Raw genomic sequence first — 27,367 nt, 5'->3', positions numbered from 1 at the left:
TTTCTTTATTCCCAAACCAGTTGCTAGTACCACATTTTATAATTACTCTAGTTTTAGAATATGTTTATATATATATATATTTTTTGGCAAGACTTGACTAATTAAATTCCTTTTTAAATGAGTTCTTGGCAATTTATACTCATTTACTCTTCCAGATAAAATTTGGGATCAATGTGTCAAAGTTCCAAAACAAAATCTCTTTGGAACTTTGGTTGGAGTAGCATGAACCCTCTAGAGCAGCAATCCCCAACCTTTTTGGCACCAGGGACCGGTTTCGTGGAAGACAGTTTTTCTGCAGCCTGGCGTGTGGAGTGGGGATGGTTTTGGGAGAAAACTCTTCCACCTCGGATAATCTGCATCAGATTCTCATAAGGAGCGCGCGGCCTAGATCCTGCGCATGCTCAGTTCACAATGGACTTTGCGCTTCTATGGGAATCTAGTGCTGCTTTGATCTGACAGGAGGCGGAGCTCGGGCGGAAATGCTTGCTCACCGGCCGCTCACCTGCTGCTGTGCAGCCCGGTGCCTGACAGGCCACAGCCGGCACAGGTCCATGGCCCCGGGGTTGGGAACCGCTGCTCTAGAGCACTTTGAGAAGGTGAACGTCTTTGTAACTGATGCCTTACATCCACAGACAACGGTGTCCATCCCCATCAGCCCTTCTTTCAGGGGCCTCCATTCATCTTTATGCTTTTCTTTATACAATTATTTCACTTTTTTTTTTTTTTTTGGAGACAAGGTCTTGCTCTGTCACCCAGGCTGGAATGCAGTGGCATGATCAGGGCTCACTGCAACCTCCACCTCCTGGGATCAAACGATCCTCCCATCTCAGCCTCCTGAGTAGCTGGAACTACAGCTGTGTGCCTTCATGCCCAGCTAATTTTATTTATTTATTTTGTAGAGATAAGGTTTTGCCGTGTTGCCCAGGCTGGTCTTGAACTCCTGGGCTCTAGTGGTCCTCCAAAAGCGCTGGGATTACAGGTGTAAGACACCATGCCCAGCCATCTTCCCCATTTCTTATTACTGGCATTTTATAACCCTTGTTCCTGATTTGAATGGGATATTTCCTATAACATTGTCTTTTGAAAATATTGATAATTTTATCCGTAGTTCTTATAATTTAATGGATATCACGTCATAACCCATGGAATTACAAGAATCTCGCTCACCCGAATATAGAGGGATTGTAGCATTCTGAGGCATTCCATTTTTTACTCTTGCTTCAAAAACAGACAAAACAGGTTCTCCTCAAGTGTCCCAGTGCACTCTTCTTCATGAACAGAGTGGCCTGGGCTGTGGGGCCATCATTCGGAGGCTCTTTGGCAGAGTTGCAGAAGGAGCTGAGTGTGGGCTGAATGTGGTCCATGGTGGGACACAGCCTGCAGTTTGTGCTTCTGAATAGCTCCCTGGTCGGGAGTTGGATGTTCAGTGATGCATCTCGTCCTCCTAAGGTCAAGAAAGCACAAGTGGAAGAAGGGGAAAGATGTCTTAATTCTGCCTAGCTGAATGAGGGATTCAGAAGTGGGAACCAGGCCTTTGCTTATAATCTCAGAAGGAAAAAAGGATGATTCCAGGAATCAAATAATTCTAAGAACCAGTTATATAAAAAGCATTTTGCAAACTACAAAGTGATATTCACATGCATTCGGAAGTACTACCTCCATGTGTGTTAGCTGCATTTGAAAGTCTTCTAGAAAGAGGGCAATGCAATTGCTGGATAAAACCTCATCCCTCTACCCCAGAATTGTTGTCACAGCTTTAAGGAAGTTTTATGTGAAAGCAGAGGAAAGTAACAGTAACTCTTTAATCCAGACATGTGTCTAAACCGTGGATAACTCACAGAAGGCCTTAGAGACTCTGAGAATTGGTGAATATCCTATATATCCTTAGCATCCACAGGCTAAATACCCCTCCATTCCCTGAGTGAGGGCATGCGAGCTGTTAACAATGTCCCATCCCTGGTACCTCACTCTTTGCATTTCCCTGTCTTTCCTCAATCATCTTGTATCACAGGAGGTATAAAAGTAGTTAGGCAGTTCTATTTTTTGACAGCAGATTAAAAGCCAAAGTTAAAGGTAAATGCTTAACCCATTGGGTTCTAATAAGCTAGTAAAGCCTGGGCAATATAGTAAGACCCCTATTTCCAAAAATTTTTTTTTTTTAATTAGCTGAATGTGGTGGCACATGTGCCTGTAGTCCCAGCTAATCAGGAGGCAGAGGCAGGAGAATCCCTTGAGCACAAGAGAAGGCTGAGGCTTCATGAGGGTAATATGTGGTAAAAGTTAAACCTCAGTCCTGGTACCTTTGCGTTCTTGTGCAATATTCTGCACTTTGCTTAGGGTTTTTTTTTTTTTTTTTTTCCTAATTTAAATACTTCAACTGCATTTCTGACCTGTTAGCCTTTCTGTGTACTGTTACCTGATTGCTTTTGGAAAAGAGCTTCCAGTGGGCTAAATATGTTTAATCTGCTGTGGCTTCTGAAGTCCCTCATCTTTAGGGAGAAGTGGCTCCTCTGTCTACCCAATTGGTCAAGCCTCTTTCTTTTCTTGATGTTCTTTTTTTCTTCATAAAAAGTTAGGCATTTAAAATTTTTTCTGTTCGTCTTTCTAAATAAAGTACTTCAAGTTATTTTGAAAGCTATGGTCATATCCTATCAATATGCAAACAGATGAGTTGATGTTTTAAAAATGACATGCTAGTTTGAGATCTTGGTCTTCTAGTACCTATTGATTCTAGTGCCTATTAACTGGCTAATGACTGCTTGTATTTGTTGAATCTAAATATTATGTTCATTGATTGGTGGTTCCCTGGCAGCACTCCCCGTGGGCCTGTGGGTTGGAGAACATGGGAAGAGATACCTGCTTGTGGAAAGGTGGGAGGTAAGAGTGGGAAGGACTTTGGTGGTTTTGGTGCCAGCTTAGCCACAGCAGAATAAAGTACTCAGTAGATTTCTAAGGTTTCTGACTCCACACCCTGGTTTCCTGATAGCATCTATGGACTCACCTGGGCCCAGGGCTGTCCTGAAGGAAAGGACACAAGCCTAGCTGGCCTCACCACTTGATGATTGTAGAGCCCTAGGGTCTTGAGGGAGCATAGGGCAGATAGTTACACAGGCCTTGGGCAAGACCCGGTGTTGTGCTGGCTTCAGGTCAGACCTGCAGTCCCAGTGGTGGTGGCCATAGGGGTGCTTGTGTCACCCTTCCCCCAGCTCCACACATCTCAGCACAGAGAGGAGGACTGTTTGGGAAAAAGTAAGGGAAAAGAACAAGAGTCTCTGCCTGATAATCCAGAGAGTTCTTTTGGATCTTACACAAGACCACCAAGTCTTGTCCGCAAGAACTACAGTGTTACTGGGCTTGGGGTACCCCATAATGCAGATATGGCTGTGGTGTCCAAAACTTAGATCATAACAACCAAGTCCCTTTGAATACCTGGAAAACCTTCCAAAGAAGAATGGGTACAAACAGCTCCAGATTGTGAAGCGTACAATAAATTCTTAACTCTTCAATGTCTAGATACCTGTGAATATCCACAAGCATCAAAACCATCTGGGAAAACATGGCCTTACCAAATGAAATAAATTGACCAGGGGTCAGTCCCAGAGAGACCGAGATATGGGACCTTTCAGAAAGAGAGCTCAAAATAGCTGTTTGGAGGAAACTCAGATTCAAGGTAACACAGACGAGGAACTCAGAATCTTATCAGATAAATTTAACAAAGAAATTGAAATAAGAGGATCAGGCAGAAATTCTCGAGCTGCTGAATGCAATTGACATACTGAAGAATGCATCAGAGTCTCTTAGTAGCAGAACTGATCAAGCAAAAGAAAGAATTAGTGAGCTTGAAAGACAGGCTATTTGAAAATACACAGTCAGAGGAGACAAAAGAAAAAAGAATTAAAAAGTATGAAGCCCACCTACAAGATCTGGAAAATAGCTTCAGAAGGGCAAATCCAAGAGTTATTGGCCTTAAAGGAGGTACAGAGAGAGAGAGAGAGAGTAGTGGAAAGTTTATTCAAAGGAATAATAAGAGAACTTCCCAAACAAAAGATATCAAAATTTAAGTACAAGAAGGTTATAGAACACCAAGCAGATTTAACTAAAAGGAAATTACCTCAAGGCGTGTAATAACAAAACTCCCAAAGGTCAAAGATAAAGAAAAGATCCTAAAAGCAGCAACAGAAAATAAATAACATATGATGGAGCTCCAACACATCTGGCAGCAGACTTTTCAGTGGAAACCTTACAGGCCAAGAGAGAGTGGCATAAGGTGCTGAAGGATTAAAAAAACAACAACAACGCTTACTCTAGAATGGTATGTCTGGCAAAAATATCCTTCAAACATGAAGGAAAAATAAAGACCTTCCCAGACAAACAAAAGCTGAGGGATTTATCAACCCCAGGCCTGTCCTACAAGAAATGCTAAAGGGAGTTATTCAATCTGAGAGAAAAGGATGCTAACAAGCAATGAGAAATCATCTGAAGGTACAAAACTCACTGGTAATAGTAAGTACACAGAAAAACAGAATATTATAACAGTGTAATTTTAGTGTGTAAACTATTCATATCTTAAATGGAAAGATGAAAGGATGAATCCATCAAAAAATAATAACTTTTCATGGCATAGAGAGTACAATAAGATAAATAGAAACAACAAAAAGTTAAAAAGTGGGGAGACAAAATTATAGAGTTTTTATTAGTTTTCTTTTTGCTTTTTATGCAGTCAATGTTGTGATCAGTTTAAAATAATGGGTTATAAGATGTTATTTGCAAGCCTCATGGTAACCTCAAATCTAAAAACATACAGCAGGTACACAGAAATTAAAAAGAAGAAATAAAAATGTGCCACCTGAGAAAATCACCTTAAAGGAAGATAGGAAAGAAGGACAGAAGGAAAAGAAGACCACAAAACAACCAGAAAACAAATAACAAAATGGCAGGAGTAAGGCCTCACTTATCAGTAATAACATTGATTGTAAATAGACTAAACTCTCCAATCAAAAAACATAGAATAGCTGAATGGATAAGAAGCAAGACTCAAGGATGTATTGCCTACAAGCAACACACTTCACCAAATCAAACCAAAATGGATTAATGCCTTAAATCTAAGACTTCAGACTATGAAACTACTAAAACAAAACATTGGGAAGACTCCAGGACGTTGGCCTAGGCAAAGATTTTTTGGACAAATGGGATCACATCAAGTTAAAAAGTTTCCACACAGCAAAAGAAAACATCAACAAAATGAAGAGACAACCCACAAAATGGGAGAAAATATTTGCAAATTTTCCAGCTCACAAGGGTTTAATAACCAGAATATAGAAAGAGCTCAAATAACTCTATAGGAAAAAAATCTAATGATCTGATTTTAAAATGGGCAAAAAATCTCAATAGATATTTCTCAAAAGAAGACATACAAATGGCAAACAGGTGTATGAAAAAGTGCTCAACACCACTGATAATCAGAGACATGCCAGTAAAAACTACGTGTAGAGATATAATCTCACCCAAGTGAAAATGGCTTTTATCCAAAAGACAGGCAATAATGAATGCTGGCAAGGATATGAAGAAAAGGGGAAAAGGGAACTCTCATACACTGTTGGTGGAAATATAAATCAGTACAGCCATTGTGAAGAACAGAAGGGAGGTTCCTCAAAAAACTAAAAATAGAGCTAGCTACCTTATGATCCAGCAATTCCATTGGTAGGTGTAAACCTAAAAGAAATGAAATAAGCATATGGAAGAGATATCTGTATTCCCATGTTTATACTAGTACTATTCACAATAGCAAATATTTGGAATCAACCTAAGTGTCCATCAACTGATGACTGAAATCATCTGTTGATATACAACAGAGTACTAATCAACCATAAAAAGGAATGAAACCCTGTCATTTGTCATCTGCAAGAACATGAATGGAACTGGAGGTCATTATGTTAAGTGAAATACGCCAGGCACAGAAAGACAAATTTCATATTTTCTCACTTATTTGTGAGAGCTGAAATTAAAACAATTGAACTCATGGAGATAGGGAATAGAATGATGGTTACTAGAGGCTGGAAGAGGGATTGAGGAGACAGGGGTTATGGTTAATGGGCACAAAGAAATAGTTAGAAATAATAGTTAGAAAGAATGAATAAGACCTAGCATTTGCATGCTCATGGCAGCACATGTACTAAAATTGGAACGACACAGAGAAGATTAGCATGGCTCCTGCACAAGGATGGCATGCAAATTCATGAAGTGTATTTTAAATTTTATTGAAAAAAAATCTCGTATTTCTTAGCATAACAGAGTGACTATAATCAATAATAATTCGTGCATTTAAAAATAACTAAAAGAGTATTATTGGATTGTTTGAAACACAAAGGATAAATCCTTGAGGGTGTGGATACCCCATTTTTGGTCATGTGATTATTACACATTGCATGCCTGTATCAAAATATCCATATACACCTACTTACATACACAGCAAAATTAAAAATTAAAATGAATTTTATATTATTTGAAGATTTTTCTTAAATCCTTCCTGATTTTTTCCAGAATAAAAACCAAATTTATAAAGTTAGTTTTAATTTTGACATTAAATGTCCAAGCAAATTAGAAATAAAAAATAGTGAGGAGGAATTAGAAACGGCAGTTATTTGCAAAGGCAATTGTAAACATGTCATTTGATGCTACTGTTATTCGACACTACACATGGTAAAAACACAGTGAGTGACATCATAGAAAACCAACTCAAGTATTACTTTTTCCTGACAATTTTCCTCCTCCTTCCAATATTCCATAGAAATTAGACTGTCTAGAGAAAGTAAAACAAGAACACAGCACATCACGGAAATAGAACATCAAGAAAAACAAGTTTTATGTGAAAAGTTTGCCTTATTTAATTTAAATATCAGGCTGGGTTTAAAAAATTACTATTTTTTTGAGACAAGGTGTCGCCTGTCATCCTGGCTGGAGTTCAGTGGCATGATCATGGCTCACTGCAGCCTCGATCTCTTGGGTTCAAGCAATCCTCATGCTTCTCGAGTAGTTAGGATTACAGGTTACACACCACCATGCCCAGCCAATTTTAAAAATATTTTGTAGAGGTCAGGTGCAGTGGCTCGTGCCTGTAATCCCAGCACTTTGGGAGGCTGAGACAGGCAGATCACCTGAGGTCAGGAGTTTGAGACCAGCCTGGCCAACATGGCAAAACTCTGTCTCTACTAAAAATACAACAACAAAAAAATTAGCTGGGTGTGGTAGTGGACACCTGTAATCCCAGCTACTAGGGAGGCTGAGACAGGAGAATCGCTGGAACCTGGAAGGCAGAGGTTGCAGTAAGCTGGGATTGTGCCACTGCACTCCAACCTGGGCGACATAGCAAGACACTGTCATAATATATATAAAATATATATTATAATTATATATTATATATAATAATATATATCTATATATTATATAATTATATATATTATTATATATGTATATATATCTCTACAAAATATATATATATTTTGTAGAGAAGGTATCTTGCTATATTTCCTAGGCTGGTCTTCAACTCCTGGGCTCATAGCAGTCCTCAGGCCTTGGCCGCCAAAGTCCTGGGATTACAGGCTGGAGCCACCATACACGGACTGAATTTTTAAAATTCTTAGTAGGGAGACCTTTTAATTGGAAGTTGACTATAGGAACGAAAAGGAAAGTGGGTGACTGAACAACCCTATTAGGAGAGAAAAATAGATGAATCAATGTGAAGAATGTCTGGGATGGGAGCCTCACATGCCCAGAGCTGCCCTTTTGTGTCTCTTGGGAGGGGCAGTATTCTGGATGAAGGCTGTCAACAGGAGGCTGGACTACTCTGAATATCGAGGGAGTGACCTTGAGAAATACCAATTCTACAGTATGGAGTCAGTTAGGTCAAAGGTTTTGTACCTCAAATAACCAAGTTATCTTACATTTCTGTCTGCCTTTGGAAACCAGAAGGTCAGTCAAATATTTGGTTAGATAAGCAGAAACAGGAAAACATCTTATTACACATAAAATCTGTATCGAAGCACTATGTATCATTCCACACCATCCATTAGAACCAGCAGAGAGGAAGGCCCTGAAAGGTTTCTGTCTATTGAGGGTTGACAAAATGGAAGAGTTTAGTACCCATTCTTGCCACTTCAAGGTGAATAAAATGTGTCATTGACATTTTCTTTTTTTTTTAATCTTTTTTTTTAATCTTTTTTTTTTTTCTTTTCTTTTTTTTTGAGACAGAGTCTTGCTCTGTCACCCAGGCTGGAATGCAGTGGCATGATCTCGACTCACTGCAACCTCTGTCTCCCAGGTTCAAGCGATTCTTCTGGCTCAGCCTCCCAAGTAGCAGGGATTATAGGCATGTGCCACCACGCCCGGCTAATTTTTGTATTTTTAATAGAGACGGGGTCTTGCCATGTTGGCCAGGCTGGTCTTGAACTCCTGGCCTCAGGTGATCCACCTGCATCGGCCTCCAAAAATGCTGGGATTATAGGCACAAGCCACAGTGCCCAGCCTGATGTTTTATTTATAGGGTGCAGTCTTTATTGTTTAAATGTCTATTTTTAGATGTTGATAGACCTTTGTAGGTAGTTTTACCCCTGTCTTTGGTTCTCTTGCACTGTTTGCCGCATAGCATCCTAAATTTTGACGCAAATGGGTTTTCAAGGACCTTGCTCCTCCTGCCTGTGGGAAGTGGTTACAGGTTAGCAAGGGTTGAAACTCCCCCACCGTTTTTCCTAGCTTAGCAGGCTGGGTGGTCACCAGCCCCAACACTCGTGAGAGCCCATAGAGACAGTCCTGGCTCAGCACTAAGGACATCTAGCAGGCAGGGCTGGCTGAGTGTTGTGTGGAGCAAGCTTAAGAGGGGATGTTCTAAAACCAGAGAAGAAACATTTTTCTCTGACAGTTCAGCAGATAATATCCCTTCATGGATTTATGATAAACACAGTCCTCTCAGTGACCAAGGTTGAAAAACTCAGAAAGTTTGCTCGGCAGAGATCTGGGAGTCAGGAACGTACTATGTGCTGAGGAAGACATTTCAACTCCTCTTTCAAGCAAAAAAATAAAAATAAATTAAAAGAAAAAGAAGTCAATACTGATCTAGTTTGTATAGCTATTATAAAAAATTATATTAATGAAAATAGAAATCCAGTTGTAAGTAAAGACAGCTACCAAATTCCTAAGCAATCTATTCATTTTTGGTTTTTTTTTTCAGACTTGAACACTTCTACTTGCTTTGCCTCACAATGCAATTGTCAATATAGGGCCACTTTAGTTGTACTTAGTACCTGACTCTGCAAAGACCACAGAGCTTACTTCCTTTAGAACGATTTTGTTTGATTAGTTTACACTCTTCACTGATATTTCTCAGTTGAGTAGGAGGAAAAAAGGAGCTTAATTTAACTATATTAGCCACATCATGGACGGGGAAATGTATGGAGCATGTTTAAGTGATTTGCCTTGTTGAATAAAGATATATCTAAGCTTCGATTTTACTTTGTCCTATAAGAACTCTGTGAGCGAGAATTTTTTTCTTTTTTGAGATGGAGTCTCGCTGTGTTGCCCAGGCTGGGGTGCAGTGGTGTGATCCCAGCTCACTGCAACCTGCACCTCCCGGGTTCAAGCGATTCTCCTGCCTCAGCCTCCCGAGTAGCTGAGATTATAGCCGCAAACCGCCACGCCTGGCTAATTTTTTGTACTTTTAGTAGAGCCAGGATTTCTCCATGTTGGCCAGGCTGGTCTCAAACTCTTGACCTCAAGTGATTTGCCCGCCTTGGCCTCCCAAAGTGTTGGGATTACAGGCCTGAGCCACTGTGCCCAGCCGAGCAAAATATTTTTGACTATAGTAGTTTGAATGTTCTTTTAAGTTTCATAATGTAGGCTAAAGCTCTATTGTCTGCCAAATGTGAAACTGTAGAACAGAATAAACCCATGTGCTTTATATTATAGGAATTATATCTGATGAATGTTCATGTTTAGAAAAATCACAATCAAGCTCAGCAGTTATAGATATGGATAACACAGTTCCTTTCCTGAGCAGAGCAGGTTTCATCATAATTGCCTTTATATGTTGTGTTTTCATACCTGTAGTAAACTTAGGAAACTTAAAAATTATTCAGTAGAAATTTAGAGTGTGGAGCCCTGGTTTGAGTCCTGGCTCTTGTCATCTTAGATCAGTTCCCTCCATTTTTACGTCTGTAAAATGGAAATATTCATAATAATAAAACACCTCAATAAGAATCAAATGAAATAAATGGAAGTGCTTTATAAAAGATAAACAGTTCAATAACTGTACAATTCAATAACTGCAAGGAGGTATTTTATAAGCATAGATTTGTTTTAAAACTAGGGGTTCTCAACTGAAATGCCCATCAATGATAGACTGGATAAAGAAAATGTGGTACATATACACCATGGAATACTATGCAGCCATAAAAAAGGATGAGTTCATGTCCTTTGCAGGGACATGGATGAAGCTGGAAACCATCATTCTCAGCAAACTAACATAGGAACAGAAAACCAAACACCGCATGTTCTCACTCATAAGTGGGAGCTGAACAATGAGAACACATGGACACAGGGAGGGGAACATCACACACCAGGGCATGTTGGGAGGTTGGGGGGCTAGGGGAGGGGTAGCATTAGGAGAGATACCTAAGGTAGATGACAGGTTAATGGGTGCAGCAAACCACCATGGCACGTGTATACCTATGTAACAAACCTGCACGTTCTGCAGGATGTATCCCAGAACTTAGAAGTATAATTAAAACAAACAAAAAAAACTGGGGGTATACCGTGTGAATCACTGGAGGTATCAGAGAATTCTCAGATGGTCCGACACATGTCCAAAATTCAAGTACTATTAAAAACACATAATTTTAAAAATAAAAGATACTTATGAAAGTCTGACTGCTAGATTCAAAGGGACATAAATAAACCTTATTTACCTTATGTATTTATGTCCCTTTGAATCTAGGGTCTTTTGTTTTGTTTTCTTTTCTTTTCTTTTCGACAGGGTTTCACTCCCATCACCCAGGCTGGAGTGCAGTGGCATGATCTTGGCTCATTGCAACCTCCATCTCCTGGGCTCAAGCAATTCTCTTGCCTCAGCCTCTGAGTAGCTGGGACTACAGGAGCACGCCATCGCACCCAGCTAATTTTTGTATTTTTTTTAGACGTGGTGTTTTGGCATGTTGTCCAGGCTGGTCTCAAACTCCTAGCCTCGAGTGATCTGCCCGCCTCAGCCTCCCAAAATGCTGGGATTACAGGCCTGAGCTACTGCACCCAGCCTAGTTTTTTTAAATCCCAGAAAAATTTTCAAGATTTTTTTTTTTTTTTTTTTTTTTGCTTTTGTGTTAATATTTTGGGAATAGTGGGAGAGTGGGTAGCACATTTGAGTTACTGCAGGACTTGTTTTTTTGTGTGACCAGAGAGAGCCCATGGCACACAGCCGGGTTCTCATTGGAAAGCCATCAAAACAAGTGCAGACAGCACTGCTTACGTCCCGTGACACTCCTTCCTCTGCTTGAATCAGGACCACACATGGCTTCAGATGATACAGGTTCTTTCCTGACATCTCAAGGGTAGTCATTTGAATGCATCCGTGTCTCTCCCACCACCTCCCAAAATGCCGCCCTAAGTTAATTGGTAAATAAATGCTCAGGCTGCTTAGCAGAGGCCTGTCTCTGGGGCATGAGGTCTAATATAGTGTAAATGTAAGTCCATCGTGGCCTCCAAGTAGCTAGGAAAACAGGTGGGGGACTTCAAAGAGATCTGAGAGCAAGCCTGGCCAGGTCTCTTCTACTTTTCCAGCCCTGGCTTATGTGTGGGACAACGGTGAAAAGCAGCCCTTGAGGTAGAACCAAGTGGTTTTTTTTTTATTATTCATATTCGGCACAGATTTACTGATGCAAAAAACATGCTCTCCTGATGTGGCCACTGAATCATCTCTTGCTTCTTTCAAAATCCCTAAAATCTTGCATTCTGTGGTATTTGGCAGATTACATCTCTTACTGTAGCAGCCTGTGCTTGCCAGCTGAAGTGTCTGAGAGTAGTCTGGAGTCATTTTCACACTCTTTGATGCTGGTCCACCTTTTACTACATACCAAGGATAGTACATATATCCACCAAGTGGTGCCAAATCTTGTTCTTTATTCTTCTTAAATTTTACCATCAAAATTGCACTTTAATAATAAAAACATAAAGCCATGAGCTATGCAAGTAATGAATAAAGATTATTCTGAGTAGGCTTAGGTGCCGCAAGAATGCCCTTGTTTTTCTCTTTCATGATTTGACCCGTTGTGATGTGAATGTTCTCTTTGAGACAATCTTTGTGTTAAATCTTTACACTAATAAATGTGTTAGAACTTCCTCAGGGATATTCTTAGCAAGGAGGAGTTGGTGGATGTGTTTTTTTGCAAAGAAGCTTCCTTTGTCTGCTTGGCAGTTCCCTGTGAGGTTTCTGACCTGTACATGAGACATACAAGTGGACAGAGCAGAATGAGGGAGACATGTATGCCAGTCTCATAAGTAAATCATTCTTGTAGTCAGTGTGGAAGAGTTGGTAAATTTCTGTCAGATTTCCTTCTGTTTTTGACTCTGCCAGGCTGAACCCAAAGACCCGACATTGTGACTGGAAAGGGCTACAAAAGAAAGCCCTTGCTGAGTGATCTCTGTATAATTGTCTTTCAGAGACTTCATAAGCTGTGGAGAATACTTGGATGAAGTTGGCAGTTTTATTGATACCATGTGATTCTACTTTGTTCCTATAGCAGTTTCTGCCACTTTGTCCCCAGTGGGGGAAATATGCTGTTACCATAATGGAAAAGGTGGACATTTGGTAGCATTTTTCTGTGTTTATGTCAGGAGTCGTCTAAAATGGTCATATTTTTGTTTTTTTAAGAAAAAAAACTTACAGGTACAAAGTAGGTGTATGTATTTATGGGGTACATGCAATATTTTGATACAGTCCTACAATGCGTAATAATGACATCAGGATAAATGGGGTATCCATCACCTTAAGCCTTTATCATTTCTTTGTGTTATAAACATTCCAGTTATACTTTTAGTTATTTTTACTTATTTATTTATTTTGAGACAGGGTCTCATTTGGTTGCCCAGGCTGGAGTGCAGTGATGCAATCATGGTTCACTGCGGCCGCAATCTCCTGGGCTCAGGTGACCCTCCTACTTTAGCTTCCTGAGTAGCTGGAACTACAGGCATGTGCCACCATGCCAGGCTAATTTTTAAATTTTTTGTACAGATGGAGTGTCACTGTGTTGCCTAGGCTGATGTCAAGCGATCCTTCCACTTTGGTATCCCAAAGCATTTACGGGTGTGAGTCATTGTGCCCCACTGACAAGAGGTTTTTCATATTTCTTTTATATCCACTGCCACAAAACTGAGTGCAGTTGGTCTTTTCAGTCAGGAGGTCACTTACCTTTCATGTGCTTCCCTATTACCTGGGCATATTTCCAGGGGGTTTCAGAGGAAGAAGTAGCTCTTTCCTATGAGAATATATGCTGGTTCTGAAATGTTTACTTAGATGCATAGTGGAAGCTCAAAAAGTATTTACTGAACTCACTCTTGTGGTTTAGCTTTCAATTATAAGCATAGGAATAAAGAGAGAAAAAAGCAAGAAAAACTAGAGGCTGCAAACAAGGCAGGAAGAGCATGGATCTAGAAAGAAGTGGGAAGTCCGTTTGCTCAGAGGAAGGATACCCACTCACCAATGGGAAATAGGTCCAGTGTTGTGTGGTAGGGTTGTGGGTGGTAGTAGAAATTTCACAGTGGGTGTGGAAGGTTGGTGAGTAGATGGACTATATTCAAAAGTAGATACCTTGCTCTCACCTATAATCCCAGCACTTTGGGAGGTCGAGATGGGAGGATCGCTTGAGACTAGAAGTTTGAGATTAGCCTGGCCAACATGGCAAAACCCCATCTCTACAAAAAATACAAAAATTACCCAGGTGCAGTGGTGTACCTGTAATCCCAGCTACTCCAGAGGGGGCTGTGGCGGAGGATACTTGAGCCTGGGAGTTCAAGGCTGCAGCAAGCCAAGATTGCACCACTGTACTCCAGCCTAGGTAACAGAGCAAGGCCCTGTCCTCAAAAAAGAAAGAAAGTAGATAGTGATGAAGCTGGGTAGTTAAAACAGAAATTTGAAAAGCAAGATGTGGAATTGCGATATAGGATTTCAGAGTTTAAAAGAAATGTGACATTTCTTAGTGGATTGTCCTTCGGTTGTGTTTACTAAGCAACTGTCAGCTAGTGAGATTACTGTGTATGGCCAATCCAGATAAATAAGATGATGAAATCTTTATGAAAAGGAAAGAAAAATTTGGAATGCATACCTCTGTCCAGCTCAATTCCTCACTCCTTTTTAAGATGGAGAGCTGTTAGGTTTGTCTACACAATAGGAAACACCTGATTGAATAACAGCATGGAGTCAATCTTGACAGTGAAACTGGCTGCATCCAGTAGAATCCCAGGGCTGGTCGTGGTGGCTAGTGCCTGTAATCCCAACACTTTGAGAGACTGAGGTGGGAGGATCACTTGAGCTTTGGTCGCAGGACTTTGAGACCAGCCTGGGCAGCATAGTGAGACCTCGTCTCTAAAAAATTAAATTAAAAAAAAAAAAGTAGAACACCAGCAAAGTCAATTCCTGAACTCTCTTCTGTTCAGTAGTAGCATAAAGGCCTGACCTAAGTGATGGGGAAAGTTGATTTATGTGGCTGTGGCATCAGATGGATCAATGACAATCCTGCTTGTGGATTTACAGCACAGGGGACACTACGTCTAGAAACACCTGTCTGTGGACTGCTGCTGCTGTCAGGTTAGTAATCTGTGTATTTTAATGTGAATGGACGTGACCTCCCTAGTGTCGGCCACATAATGGAAATCCTGGATCAGTATGCTTACTTCTTCCCATCTAATTGCAAGTTGTAATTTGTAAATAATGGGTTTACTTTTTAATTTTGAGAAGGTAAATGTGTTGCTGTACAAAAGTCCAGGATTCCTTCCCATTAAATCGGCAGCATTCTTGGACATGGTAAATCGTATCACACACTTGTCTCACGAAAGAAGTAGCAGCAGTTAGAAGACTTTGAATTCTCCCTTACCCGTGACTTTGAGCAACCTCTCAGACAACACAGTTCCTCTTCTGCAAAATGGAAACAATGTCTACAGTATATATTTCTACGCACAGAGTTGTTTTAGGACACAAAATGGCAAAGGAAGGAAAGGCTAAGTTACTGCAAAATCGTAGGATACTTTTGCTTTTTAATTTAATTTATACGCATGCCAATTTTTATCTAGAACCTAGATTTCAGGCTAAAGAAGAGAGCCCTTGGGCTTCATTCCACTTGAATTAGTTTCACTTTATCCTTGCTTTAAAATTAGTCTTTATTTCCTTTCATCTCTTTTGAATATCCCCCTTGCCCTGCAATAATAAAAGAGAGCTGCATGCAGTGAAATCAAACCATGAAATTATAGAATTGTAGAGCCAGAACTAGCTACATATAAACAGAAAAGAAAATCTGATTGAAATATTAATAATTTTCATCAAGGTGAAAATGACTGGCAGGTGTTACTTTAACAGCGTTATTTATCCTTTTGAAAGGTGTGCTACTGAGCTGTTAACCTAATGAAATTTAGATAGTGGAAGGAATATAAGTTGTTGAATATTTGGGATTCATTTCTTTCCATCGGTATTTTCGGAGTGGTAGAGCGATGTGTCTGCATACTTTTGTAATAAGAAACAATTTGGGGCTGGTGTTGGTAATCAAGTTGATTGCAATCTCTGGGAGGGGAGAGTGTATCTCTTCTTTTTCTTGCCATTTGCATATATTGTTCCACCTCTCCCATCTCATCTGAAATATGGGGCAGTTTCTTGGTTCTTAGTTGTTTCTTTTCTGACATGTTGCCGACCTCTGATTTCTCGTATCAGTGCTCTTCCCTTAGTTCAAAGATACGTCTCCCCAGTTGTAGATGGGGGTTTGAAAAGGAAGGTGCTTGTGATTTAAAAGGCCTGCCACGTACTGCTTCCATAATACAGTGAGTACACCTGTGGACTGAGCAAGGCCGCTGTCACATCTTTCAAGGTTTGCCTCATCGGTCCTACATCAGGTCAGCAAACTTCTGTAAAAGGCCAGATAGTAAATATTTTAGGCTTTGTGGACCATACAGTCTCTGTCAACAGCTACTCACCTCTGCCATTGTAGCATGGAATCACGTGGCTGTCTTCTAATGAAACTTGATTTACAAAAACAATCAGGCGGCGAGAGGCTGAGGCAGGAGAATGGCGTAAACTCGGGCGGCGGAGCTTGCAGTGAGCTGAGATCCGGCCACTGCACTCCAGCTTGGGCGACAGAGCGAGACTCCGTCTCAAAAACCAAAAAAAAACAAACAAAAAAAACAATCAGGCGGGCGTGGTGGCTCACGCCTGTGATCTCAGCACTGTGGGAGGATGACACAGGAGGATTGCTTGAGCCCAGGAGTTCGAGACTAGCGTGGGCAACATAGGGAGACTCCATCTCCACAGATTTTTAAAAAGTTAGCTGGGCATGATGGTGCATGCCTGGGGTCCCAGCTACCTGTGGGGACTGAGGCAGGAGGATCGTCTGAGGTTAGGAAGTCAAGGCTGCAGTGAGCCACGATTGTATGTCACCTAGGCTCCAGCCTAGGTGACGGAGCAAGAGTCGGTCTCAAAAAACCAGCACAAATCAATAAAAATAAAAAATAATCATTGAGCCAGATTTGGCTTACAGGCTGTAGTTTGCTGACTCCTGTTCTACATGATTTTCATAAAGATGGGACAGGTGCACTTACAATATTAAATGGAATGGAGGGTGCTATTGTAAATACCCTCAAGTTGAATCAAGGATAGGTTTTTAAAGCAGTTTGCTTAGGAATTTGCCTACGAAAGACTATTATTATAATTTTCAGTACCTCCCTGTACTGTGTACCTATAGATTGAATTAGGCAAAAACCTGATAATAGACCTTGGGAATATTTGGGGATATTTACTTTTTTCAAGTAATTGAGTTCTACCTACTTCATCTGCTACTTTTTACCTTGCATTGCCAATTTAAGTTAACATTACTGACCTAATGTCAACTATGTTCCACTCTTAAGGCCGGAAACTGGATTAGAGGTGAGCAAGGAAGGATGAGGAGAGGGAAGTTTACCTTAAATGATCCTTGTAGTCAACATTAGGTACCTTGAGAATCCCTTGCTGCTTGATTTTAAGATCTTCAATTACAGCACTTTGATTCTTAACCTTAAAAAAAATTCTCCTTCAGCCTTTTCAAGCCATGTGGAATATCTATTACTGCTTAGGAATTTGCTGTGGTTTTTCATTGACCGTGGCCCCAGACTCTGGAATATGTATTAATTTATCTGGGCAGAGAATACAGAAATCCACATGCAGAATAAAGTGAACTTTATGCTGAAGCAGAATATTGAAGCTGGGAATGATTAATTCTTAAAAAACAAACCACCAGCCTTAATAAATATTGAATTCTAAGAAGGTATTTTGCAGTTTGCTTCTTAAAGTACTGAGATAATCTGACTGAGTTCCCATTTAAAAGTGAGAAGTTTTTTCCCTCCATGAACAATATTTGTTTACAGTCATTGGTAAATTATTAATCTGCATTCCAGTGTTTCATGTTTGAAATACCAGTCCACCCTGTCCATGGGGATTTGATCTCACGCTGTAATCAGCAAAGGGTTCTGGGAAGTGAGAATGGCTGTGGTTTGCTCTTTTAAAGACCTTAAGAGAGAATCAAAAAGTGATGGTTATGCAGGAAGTTGGCCTGTCCGGTGTTTGACAGCTGGCAGTTTTCCTATGGAGTCATATGAGACCATGAACTTGGAAGGCACACTAGATTGTGGGAACGTTTGGGTGGGCTTCCCACCGCCCTGTGATTTTCAGAGGTCCTAGAATGTTCTTGAAAGTATTCCTGCAGCTCTTTTGAGTGGACGTCAAATTTCTTTTGGTTTGGGGCTACCCCAAATGTTTACATTCTGAGTCTTTGGTCCATTTTCCTCCCAACAATGCACATTTAGGATTGCTATTGGGTATCTAATGAACTGGATTGATCATAAGATTCTCAGGACCTCTGGTCCCAGCTCGACACCACTTTCTAGCTATGGCACGTTAGGTAAGTCACGTTAGGTAAGTCCTTTAACCTCTCTGATTCTCACACTGAATGTAGGTTAGAACAGTATCTACGTCAAATTGTTGCCTGAGGATTAAGAGGAATAATTCATGGGACTTGGCATGAGTCTCTCCACTAGATTGTAAGTTCTATGGAGGAGCTGTCTTCCCCGTGCCTCCAGCAGTGTCTGGCATATAGTGAGGAGCTCAACACATATTTGTTAAATTAACAGTAAGTACTCAGTCAATGTTAATTATTACTGTTGTCATGATTAATATTTTCATACTTATTATTACTTACACTACCCATTTTGAGTCCTTCTCCTTACCTTCTGTTGACAACAGTCATCTTTGTGAAGCAGCTCTGATGGTGTCATTGATAGGATGCTGGGTTCAAATTCTAACCCTGTCCTGATTACCTATGGGCAAAGTTACTTAACCTCTCTGAACTAGTTTCCTTATCTGTAAATTGCGATGATAATACCCTCCCACAGAGTCTAAGAGGGTAACACACCCCTGCCCTTAGTTTTCTCAAACGTATGGATAGAAATAGCCCTGGGACCTACTCCCTTATCAATGTCTTAGATTTTTCACATGCCCTAAGTGCTTAACTCTACAGGCCTTGCGTGCTCCACACCAGAGTCTTCTGCAGATTGCCCAATATGTGGAGGCTGGTGAGGTCCCCTCCCCACAGAACAGCCATGTGTAGCAGGTTGAACAAAACATCTGTATTCTGATGAGGGTCATCTCTGCACAGCTAGAGTTGTGTATGTCCTTAAAGTTTCCATAACTTGTCATCATAAAATACTAAGTATAGCCATACTCATTTATGTCTCATGAAATGAAAAGATACCAACAACACAACTGGGGTTTCATAGAGGTTGTAAAAATGAACTTTCTGGCCCCTCTCATGCTTGGTATTGGGAGAGGGGCCAGAAAATTCATTATCTGGTCAATTTTCCACCCCAACGAAGGTGCATTCCTTTTCAGAGCTTTCAGTAGTCTTGACGGTTTGAGCCTGACAATGGATCAAGTTCTCTTTCCTCCTACAGAATCTCTCTTCCAGTCTACACTCTGGGAGGTAGATGGGACTAAGCAGGCCAGTTCCCCAGTGCGAGAAAATGCACTGCTCCACTCCCACATTCTACCTTTGGTTTGAGCAAAGACCACATTTTGCAAGCCCTTTTGCTGCCCAGTTAATCTCCCAGGGTGAACTTTCTCTCACCCTCTGCTGACACCTCTGCCACCCAGCCCCATCTCCTTTGAGAGGGGGAACCCCCCATGGAGCTTTGTGTTTTCCTCCGCTTTCTCCTTTCAGCAGGGTAAGCCCCCATACTCCTGCCCAGGCTGCTGGGCCCACCATCTCCTCTTGTAACACAGCTTCCGAAGTGCTGGGGATGGAGAGGGTGTCAATGTGGCAAACATTCCTTTGCCCACTGATGAGAAGTCTCAGCCTTGCCCAAGACATGTCTGGAAATGGCAGTCCACCCTGGCCTTTCCTTAACTTCACTCCTTCTCTCAGCCTCTGCACATAAAAGTTGTCAGTACATCTTGTTATTTCTGCTTATAAGAATACATAGAATCTTACAGCTTTACCCCACTGTATAGCTGCCCTCCTAATTCAGCGAGCTGGACAGGTGATTCTCGCTCAGGATGCTGTAGGATATTCCTAAGTGGTCTCTCTGCCATCACACTAGACCCTCCTGCACTGTCCACTTAACAATGATGTTTAAAAAGTAAATAAATGGCTGAGCATGGTGACTCATACCTGCAATCCTAATACTTTGAAGGCAGAGGAAGGAGAATTGCTTAAGGCCAGGAGTTTGAGACAAGCCTGGGAAACATAGGGAGACCCCATGTCTATTAAATAAATAAATAAATAAATAAATAAATAAATAAATAAATAAAAATAGCCAGATGTGGTGGTGCGCGCTTGTGGTCCCAGCTACTCAGGAGGCTGAAGTGAGAAGATTGCTTGAGCCTGGGAGGTAGAGGCTGGCACTGCACTCCAGCCTGAGCAATAGAATGAGACCCCATCTCGAAAATTAAAAATGTTACAAAGTGCCTGTTAAAAAGCAGGTATGTATGTGGAGATATAAGCAGGCATCAAAGCTAGCAGTGCCCAGTGGTGGACCACGGCTGCACTGGTGAGTCCATGGGAATAGAAACAAAGTCTTGGGTCCACACAAGGTGGAGGATTACATGGGACACTCCTGCATGGAGGTGTGCCCTTGGTGGAAGAGTCAAGTGGGAAAATGCCTTCCCCATAAAGGGAGATGGGATCATTACCTCTTCAGTTCTTTTTCCCTACTGCGACCCCACCCGAAAAGCCCCACCTAGGTTCCAGTTCCTAGATTGCCTGAAGCCTGGTGCTCAGGATAGTCCTACATTCTCCCCGCTGTTTCCTGAGTGGTTCCCTGACTTGCTGTTTTATAAAACCTTTTTACGTACAGTAGAGTGGGGGGCAGGTTTTGGCCACTCAGCCCATAAGAGGTAGACTCTGAACAGGTTGCTTTTGAGTTTTTTTTCCAGTGTCCTTTTTACCCTATTGACAAAGGGAAGAATTTATGTAGGAATACATCATCTTTCATTAAAGCATAGCTATAAATTATACAAGTAGCAATACATATTTTAACACAAAAGCAAGGTTCATAGACAAAAACAGAATGGTAAAATCATGAAAATGTAAATCTGTTGGTTAGGAGACATTTAGGCTCAAAATAATAATTTATGATATGACATTGAAAAACATCTTGTGATTTTAAATTGAAAAATGGGTTCAGGCTGACCACCCAAATAATTCTTTTTTTTTTTTTTTTGAGAGGGAGTCTTGCTCTGTTGCCAGGCTGGAGTGCAGTGGTGCAGTCTCGGCTCACTGCATCCTCCACCTCTCGGGTTCAAGCGATTCTCCTGCCTCAGCCTCCTGAGTAGCGGGGATTACAGGCATGCGCCACCATGCATGGCTAAGTTTTTTGTGTTTTAGTACAGATGTGGTTTCACTATGTTGGCCAGGATGGTCTCCATCTCCTGAGCTCATCATCTGCCTGCCTCGGCCTCCCAAAGTGCTGGGATTACGGGCATGAGCCACCGCGCCTGTCCCACCCAATTCTATGCACTTTTCCAAAGAAGGGTGAACTATTTGTGTCTTCAGGGAAATACATAACTGTTTGGGTTTTTTTTTTTTTTCTATTTTCTTTTTCCTTTAAGCATCTGATAATACAAATGTACTCAAATAGAAGAGGAACTGAACCTTTGAGTTTGATGAGAGTTTTGGTGTTTAAAGAATTCAGGATCATGAAGAATATGGGGTGACTTCCCTCTTCCTATTCCCATTACTTTAAATGTTGTAGTTGTTGCTTTTTGTGCTTTGGGAAGATTCTTGATACCTCCACATGCTGATTCAATGGACAGCCCTGGTTATAGGCCATGGGGGTCAGAGCTGGAAGGGGCTATGGGAGTCAATCCATGTCCTGCATTTGACAGGTCAGACACTGGAGAACAGATATTTAGAGTTTAAGGACTTGCGTGGGCTGACACCGGGCACTACAGATGCCATGGAAATAGACACCTGCTCCTATGCTCACCAAGCCCAGCCTGGGCCAGTGGATGGAGGAAATAATGGTTTAATCTTAACTGATTTAATTTTTAAAAGTTGAAATGCTAAATTAATTTTTAAAAATAATGTTATTCCTTTATGGAAAAAAGCTAACAAAATGATTGGATATGTATACATTTTAGTGTTTGTTTAAAAGATGTGTTATTGGATTGCACTATCAAACTCCATAAAACCTGGAGTTGAAATATATAAATAATCTCAACCTGTGGTGCAGATAGGTGCTGGTCAGCTGATGTCACAGCCTACTGACTGGGACTCACTGTGCAGGAATTTAAGGTCTTCAGGCAAGCTGTGATCACTTCCACAAAATCCCCGGTTATGTCATTTGGAGATCTTTTATCCCCTAACTAAAAAGGAAAATTGGCCGGTCACGGTGGCTCACACCTGTAATCCCAGCACTTTGGGAGGCCGAGGTGGTGGATCACGAGTTCAAGAGATCGAGACCATCCTGGCCAACATGGTGAAACCCTGTCTCTACTAAAAATACAATTAGCTGGATGTGGTGACGGGTGCCTGTAGTCCCAGCTACTCAGAAGGGCTGAGGCAGGAGAATCACTTGAACCCAGGAGGTGGAGGTTGCAGTGAGCCAAGATCGTGCCACTGCACTCCAACCTGGCGATAGAACGAGATTCTGTCTCAAAATAAAAAAAAAAGGAAAATAGAATTTATTTAAATCGTTAAACCCTACTGAAGGGAAGATAGTTCTTCAGTCAAAAGGGTTTTTTTTTTTTTTTTTTTGTATTTTTAGTGGAGACAGATTTCACCATATTAACCAGGATGGTCTCAATCTCCTGACCTCATGATCCACCCGCTTTGGCCTCCCAGAGTGCTAGGATTACAGGCATGAGCCACCGCGCTCGGCCCATATCACCCTTAATTTTAATTCTGAATGTTAATTCCCTTCTTGAAATTGTTTACGTTTCATGTTCAGAAATTACCATATTTCATCAAAACCTTTGGTTTGGTTTGGTTTGGTTTTAGAAACATGTTTCTTTTCTGTCAATCTTATTTCCATTTTTGGTTGCCATTGATTTTTCAAAAAGCATCTTTTTTTTTTTTTTTTTTTGAGAGGGAGTCTTGCTCTGTTACCCAGCCAGGCTGGAGTGCAGTGGCGATCTCGGCGCACTGCAAGCTCCGCCTCCTGGGTTCACACCATTTTCCTACCTCAGCCTCCTGAGTAGCTGGGACTATAGGTGCCCGCCACCACGCCAGGCTAATTTTTTTTTTTTTTGTATTTTTAGTAGAGATGGAGTTTCACCTTGTTAGCCAGGATGGTCTCGATCTCCTGACCTTGTGATCTGCCTGCCTCAGCCTCTCGAAGTGCTGGGATTATAGGCATGAGCCACTGCACCCGGCCAGAAAGCACCATTTTTATATACCTTTAAAAAAGGAAAATATTGCTAACTAAATTAAGACATGTCTTCTATTGTAAGACATATTCTGATTTAAGATATGTTAAATGGAAAACAAACAAATAAACTCAAAACCCATGTACCTTTTTCTTTTTCCCAATGTGCTTTTTAGAATCAATACAGTCTGGGTCAGGACTCTATTAGATTTCACTTTCCCTCTGACAGAGCCACTTATGCTTTTAAAATAGCCAGGTAAGCAGGACAATTTCCTTTCAGCCCATCGCTGGCTCTCGTGGCTTCCTTCTTACACATGCTAGGTAAGCACTTTGAACTTGAAAAACACTTGACTAAACACTCGTATGATCTGGATTGTTTAACCACAAAAAGTTCGGTCTTTTATAGTGAAAAATGCTGTGGGTTTCTTTTTTACCTTTAATTTCACTTTTCAAAATTAAAATATAGCTTTTAAGGTCAAAATTTTCAGAGCAATTTGTAAGTATAGATACAGTTTCATGGTGACAGTTTCTTATGTTGTAAAGGTGACACAAAACACATCATCTTTTATTTTAGATTCAAGGGGTGCATGTGAGGATTTGTTACTTGGGTATATTGTGTGATGCTAAGGTTTGGGGTATGATTGATCGTGTCATCCAGGTACTGAGCGTAATACCCAATAGTTAGTTTTTCTTTTTTTTCTTTTTTTCTTTTTTTCTTTTTTTAATTTTTGAGACAGTCTCACTCTGTTGCCCAGGTTGGAGTGCAGTGCTGTGAACTTGGCTCACTGCAACCTCCACCTCCTAGGTCCAAACGATTATCCTGCCTCAGCCTCCTAAGTAGCTGGGATTACAGGTGCCCGCCACCACACCCAGTTAATTTTTTTGTATTTTTGTAAAGACAGGGTTTTGCCATGTTGGCCAGGCTGGTCTGCAATTCCTGACCTCAGGTGATCCGCCTGCCTAGGCCTCCCCAAAGTGCTGGGATTATAGGCGCCTGCCACTGCACCCTGCCAGTTTTTCTTTTCTTTTTTTGAGCCATGGTCTCACTCTGTCACCCATGCTGGAGTGTGGTGGTGTGATCTCGGCTCACCATAACCTCAACCTCCCGGGCTCAAGTGATTCTCCCAGCTCAGGCTCCCACATAGCCTCCTGGCAAATTTTTGTATTTTTTGTAGAGATGGGGTATAGTTAGTTTTTCAGTTCTTACCCACCCGCCTCCCTCCTGCCTCTAGTAGTCCCCATGTTTATTGGTACCATCTTTATGTCCATGAGTACCCAATGTTTAGCTCCCACTTATAATTAAGAATATAGGGTATTTGAATTTCTGTTCCTGCATTAATTTGCTTATGATAATGGCCCCCAGTTTCATCCATGTTGCTTCAAAGGACATGATTTTGCTCTTCTTTATGGCTGCATAGTACTCCATGGTGCATATGTACCACATTTCCTTTATCTAGTTCACTGTTGATGGGCACCTAGGTTGATTCCATGTCTTTGCTATTGTGGATAGTGCTGTGGTAAACATACAAGTACATGTGTTGTTTTGGTAGAACAATTTATTTTCCTTTGGATATATACCCAGTAATGGGATTGCTGAGTTGAATGGTAGTTCTAGTTTAGGTTCTTTGAGAAATCTCCCAGCTGCTTTCCACAGTGGCTGAACTAACTTACAATCCCACAGTGTGTAATTGTTCTCTTTTCTCCTCTGCCTTACCACCATCTGTTGTTTTTTGACTTTCTAATAACCATTCTGACTGGTGTGAGATTGTATCTCATTGTGGTTTTGATTTGCATTTCTGTGATAATTAGTGATGTTGAGCATTTTTTCATTTTTTTTAACAGTTTATATGTCTTAGTTTGAGAAGTATCTGTTCATGATTTTGTCCACTTTTTAATGGGATTATTTGTGTTTTGTTCAGTTGTTAAACTTCCTTAAAGATTCTGGATATTAGACTTCTGTCAGATGCATAGTTTGTGAATATTTTCTCCTATTCTGTAGGGTCTTTTCACTCTGTTAATAGTTTCTTTTGCTGTACAGAAGCTCTTTAGTTTAATCAGGTTCCACTTGTCAATTTTTGTTTTTGTTGCAATTGCTTTTGAGGACTTAATCATAGATTCTTTCCCAAGATTGATATCCAGAGTGGCGTTTCCTAGGTTGTCTTCTATTATTATTATAGTTTGAGGTCTTACATTTAAATCTTTAATCCATCTTGAGTTAATTTTTGTATATGGTGAAAGGTAGGGTCGAATTTTATTTTTCTGCATATGGCTAGCCAGGTACCCTAGCACCATTTATTGAATAGCAAGTTCTTTCCATATTGCTTATTTTTGTCAATTTTGTCAAAGATCAGATGGTTATAGGTGTGCAGCTTTATTTCTGGATTCTCTATTGAACAGAACAAAGAACAGAATATTGGTCAATGTGTCTATTTTTGTACTAGTACCATGCTGTTTTGGTTATTGTACCCTTATACTATAGTTTAAAGTCAGCTAATGTGATGTCTCTAGGTTTATTCTTTTTTGCTTAGGATTACTTTTGTATTCGGGCCCTTTTTTGATTTCATAGGAATTTTGGAATAACTTTTTTTTAGTTATGTGAAAAATGGCATTGATTGGTAGAAATAGCATAGAATCTGTAGATTGCTTTGGGCAGCATGGCCATTTTAATTATGTCGATTTTTCCAATGGATGAGCATGGAATGTTTTTTCCATTTGTTTGTGTCATCTATGATTTCTTTCAACAGTGTTTTGTAGTTCTTGTAGTTATCTTTCACTTCCTTAGTTAGATGTATTCCTAGGTATTTTAGTTTTTTTGCTATTGTAAATGGGATTGCATTCTTGATTTGACTCACAACTTGAATGTCATTGGTGTATAGAAATGCTACTGATTTTTGTATGCTGATATTGTATCCTGAACTTTACTGAAGTCACTTGTCAGTTCGAGGTGGAGGAGTCTCTTGGGTGTTTGTTCGTTTGTTTATTTTGAGACAGAGTTTCACTCTTGTTGCCCAGGCTGAAGTGCGATGGCGCGATCTTGGCTCACCGCATCCTCCGCCTCCGTGTTCAAGTGATTCTCCTGCCTCAGCTTCCCGAGTAGCTGGGATTACAGGCATATGCCACCATGCCTGCTAATTTTGTATTTTTAGTAGAGTTGGGGTTTATCCATGTTGATCAGGCTGGTCTTAAACTCCTGACCTCAGGTGATCCGCCTGCCTCGGCCTCCCAAAGTGCTGGGATCACAGGCATGAGCCACAATGCCTGGCCGTATCTAGGGTTTTCTAGGTGTAGAATTATATCATCAGCAAACAAAAAAAAGGTAGTTTGACTTCTTTTTCTATCTTGGTGCCTTTTCTTTCTTACTCTTGCCTGATAGCGCTGGCTAAAATTTCCAAGCCTGCTTATTTTTGAGCAGTTAAACTTATTAGAAATGTCAGGGCGATTACATTATTTTATTTTATTTTTAAAAAATAATTTCACATCATGCATTTATTTTCTTTTAAAGGTAGAATACAGAAAGGTTATCACAGGAACTTTATGTTTGAGCTAAATTTTCTTTTTCTCTTTTTTTGAGATGGAGACTTGCCCTGTCACCCAGGCTAGAGTGCAGTGGTGTGATCTTGGCTCACTGCAACCTCTGGCTTCTGGGTTCAAGCAGTTCTCCTGCCTTAGCCTCCCAAGTAGCTGGGATTACAGGCACCCATCACTGCACCAGGCTAATTTTTTTGTATTTTTAGTAAAGACAGGGTTTCACCATGTTGGCCAGGCTGGTTTCAAACTCCTGACCTCAAGTGATCCACCTGCCTCGGCCTCTCGAAGTGCTAGGATTACAGACGTGAGCCACCTGACCCAGCCACTAAAATGTGTTTTTAAATAACACTTACCCATTCATATGGGTTCTGCTTCTCTAGCATGACCCAGTCATGTAAGTCTTCTGAACCCACTATCATGTCTTCTCTGAGGCTTAAAATGCCCAGTTTCTATAAGACAGGAAGTCAGACCTGGGTTCAAGTCCAGCTTTGCAGTTTACTCTTCGTGTAATCTTGAGTGACTTTCTCATTTTCCTCATCTTTAGAATGGGGATAATAGTAACATCTGTCTCAAAGAGTTTTGTGAGGATTAAATTAATTGGTGCACATAAAGTCTTTAGTACAATGCCTGACAAACAGTAAGTACTCAATAAATGTTAGTATTTTTAGTCGACATTCTGGTAGGCTTCTACTACTCCCTACCCCCAAAC

At 40.8% G+C, this 27,367-nt stretch overlaps 1 protein-coding gene and 1 non-coding gene across 2 annotated transcripts in view; both read left to right on the top strand.

The window, feature by feature from the left end:
- MYO1E (myosin IE) overlaps positions 1–27,367 on the top strand; it is a 240,180-nt gene that overhangs the window by 25,057 nt on the left and 187,756 nt on the right. The window lies entirely within an intron of this gene.
- LOC112628226 lies at positions 6,152–6,255 on the top strand. Its single transcript, XR_003120387.1, has one exon. It is a non-coding gene; the product is annotated as a U6 spliceosomal RNA (small nuclear RNA).

The sequence above is a fragment of the Theropithecus gelada genome, chromosome 7a (assembly GCF_003255815.1).
Source record: "Theropithecus gelada isolate Dixy chromosome 7a, Tgel_1.0, whole genome shotgun sequence".
Lineage (NCBI taxonomy): Eukaryota > Metazoa > Chordata > Mammalia > Primates > Cercopithecidae > Theropithecus > Theropithecus gelada.
Note: the sequence above shows the minus strand (reverse complement) of the source record. Positions and strands in the feature narration are given on the sequence as shown.